The following is a 3418-nucleotide window of genomic DNA, read 5'->3' as shown; positions in this document are numbered from 1 at the left end:
AGCAACTGAGGCAGTTGGGAAGATGTTGAGTATGAACTGAAAAAGAGTCAAGGAACTCAAGGGGGGAGGACAGCATAAAGTTGGACTAGCTAACTTTGTGATTTGGTGGCAGCTAGGTGGTTCAGTAGATAGAGTGCTGGGCCTGGAGTCAGGAAGACTCATCTTCCTGAGTTCAAATCCAGCCTCAGATACTTACTGTGTGACACTGAGCAAATCACTTAACCATGTTTGCCTCAGTTTACTCATCTGTAAAATGAGCTGGTGAAGGAAATGGAATCCCACTCTAGTACCTTTTTTTTTTTTTTGGCTTTTGTAGGGTAATTCAGGTTAAGTAACTTGCCCAAGGTCACACAGCTAGTTTTTATGTTAAGTGTCTGAGGCTGGATTTGAACTCAGGTCCTCCTGACTCCAGGGCTGGTGCTCTACTCACTGCGCCACCTAGCTTCCCCTACCCCCACTTCTTTCCTCAGAGAGTGAGACATGACTGAAAAATGACTGAACAGCAAAAACTGTGATCAAGACTGAAGGGAAGAAAATAAGATCAGTGCAGGAGTGAGGATTTGGAAACTCATGGAAAGGTGGTGTTTGGGGAGGTTATGACAAGGGTAGAGGCTAAGTTTAGGAGGTAATGGGCATATGGAGAAATGGAAAGGTAGGAAATTATGATTAGATCTAAGAATTTCAAAATTGTGGGTAGCAGAGGCTGAACTTTTGTGAGCAGAACATAAAATTTTGAGGGCAGATTGTTTTATTTTTGTCTTTTTATCCCCAGAAGTTAGCATGGTACTTCATGTATAGTAGGCACTGAATGTTTTCACATTGAATTTTGCTGAGTTTAAGGAGGAATATTATAGTTAGCATTTACATAGTACTTTAAGGTGCTTTTCTCATTTTGTCTTCACAACCCTGTGAGGAAGGTACTATTATTATCCCCATTTTATAGATGAGGAAACTAAGACAAAAAGCAGGCAAGTGACTTGTCCAGGGTCACACAGTTAGTGTCTGAGGCAGGTTTCACATTTGGGTTTTCTCGATGCTAAATCCAGCCTTCTATCTACGGAACCACCTAGAATCCCCATCCTTTCCAACAGACATCACTTTTCCCTGAAAGTTTGATTCACCCCAGCCTACCAGCAAGGTCTTACAATTAACTCTCAACATTCCCACAAATAGATTATCCACTTATGGCAACCAGGCCCCTTCAAACATTTATCTATGTATTGACTTGCAGGTCTAAAGGGCATATACCTCTACCTCTGGGTACATTTGTTTCCCAAAGTCAATATTTGTCATTTAGTCATTTTGCAGTTGTGTCACTCTGTGTGACCCCATGGATTTTTCTGTCCTTGGGCTTTTCTTGGCAAAATACTAGAGTAGTTTACCATTTCCTTCTCCGCCTCATTTTCCAGATGAGGAAACTGAGGCAAACAGGGTGAGTTACTTGCCCAGGGTCACACAGATAGTGTCTGAAGCTAGATCTGAGGTTCAAAAAGGAATCTGACTCCATCCACTGCGCCACCTAGCGGCCCAAATCAAGTATAGCAGTATCAATTTTGATGATCATCTATTAATAAACCATCTACATCTCTGCTACTCTGCCACTCCATTCTGCAGTGTATCCAGGTCCAGGGTCCTTCACAGCAGCCTCTTCCAATACTTATTGAGACAGTAGGACACAGCTGAATAAAATATTGGATTTGTTTGGAAGGTCTGGGTTGAAATCCTACCTTTGGCACTTGATAACTGTGTAGCCATCACAGGGTCACTTAATATTCCCCTCCATAAAGGGATAATACAGGTAAAATCAATTTTAAAATGTTGTCCTGAGGCTCAAATATATTCTTTGTGATAGGGTCAGACACATATCTAGAGCATCTACCATATACACTTTACTAAACCTCCAAGTTTTGCTTTGCAGATAATAAAAAGAGCTACCATTTTTATAGTGTTTGCAAAGCACTTTACAAATACATTAAATTTTTTTGGAGGGAAATTGGGGTTAAGTGACTTGCCCAATGTCACACGGCTAGTAAGTGTTAAGTGTCTGAGGCGGGATTTGAACTCAGGTCCTCCTGACTTCAGAGCTGGTGCTCTGCTCACTGCGCCACCTAGCCACCCCAAATATCTTAATTAAAAAAAAAATCCTCATGATAACCCTGGGAGGTAGGTGCTATTATTATCCTCACTTTATGGATGGCAAACCGAGGTTGAATGAATTGCCTAGTCACACAGGGCAGCTTGGTGGTACAATGGATAGAGCCCTGGATCTGGAGCCAGGAAGATCCAAGTTAAAATCTGTCCTCAGACATTTATTAGCTGTATGATCCTGGGCAAGTCACTTAACACTTATTTGCTTCAGTTCCTCATCTGTAAAAGGAGGGCACAATGGAGAAGGAAATACCAAAGGTATTCCAGTACCTTTGCCAAGAAAAGCCCACGAGCAAAAAAAGTCCATGGGGTCACGAAGAGTTGGACATGAATGAACAACAATGACCTCTTTCGGGAATTGTGGCTTAGTAGAACAAGTGTGGACCTGGGAATCAGAAACACCTGCTTATCTGTCTAGCTAGTCAACGCCTTTTGGTCTTTTTTCCTTATCTGAAAAATGACAAAAACACTTGTGTTAGAAGCATCAAATAATATAGGTAAAGAGCTTTGCAAAAAGTGTGTTCTTTCCATATCTACATACATATATGAACATATACACACATATAACCTTTTGGTTCAAATCTGTGATTTCAATAGCATGGGAACTCGTACTGTAGCTCAGTGATTGCTCTGTTAAGTCTTGGAGTGGTTGGGGGTGATGAGGTTAAGTTTGACTTGAACCCATGTCTTGATTCTGGGGCTTGTTTCCCATGTACTCTCCTTGAGTGCTATGTATCAACAAGCATTTATTCAATACCAATTTTGTGCCAGAAACTGTATGCACACATCATCATCATCATCATCTCTGCATTTGCTCCTAACTTAGCGTACATTTCAAACAGCAGAGAGCCAGCAAGGCACAGTGGGAAAAGTCTAGGATTGGAATAACAGACTTTTTTGCCTCCTTTGTATTCTTAGCACTTAGTTCAGTGCCTGACACATAATAAATGCTTAACAAATGCTAATAGCATCTATATAGCATTTTAAAGTTTGCAAAACACTTTACAAATACTGCATAATTTTGGAGTCAGAAGATAGGGGTTCAAATCCCAGCTCTGCCACGTACTGTATGACCAAGTAGTCCTTCAATTTCAACTGTAAAATTAGTTCTAAACCTATGATCCTGACTCATATGCTATTATATGTGAACACAGAAGCAGATTTCAAGGTAATATCCACAAATGGGCTTCTAAAGTATCCCTCCCAACCTCCTTCCAACAAGCACCAGGACTCTACTCACTGATAAAGAACAATCTCAGGAAACACTGGC

Source organism: Petaurus breviceps, unplaced genomic scaffold, assembly GCF_028583685.1.
Source record: "Petaurus breviceps papuanus isolate PSGF00001 unplaced genomic scaffold, PetGlider_PUasm1.0 90847, whole genome shotgun sequence".
NCBI classification, from domain to species: domain Eukaryota; kingdom Metazoa; phylum Chordata; class Mammalia; order Diprotodontia; family Petauridae; genus Petaurus; species Petaurus breviceps.
Note: the sequence above shows the minus strand (reverse complement) of the source record.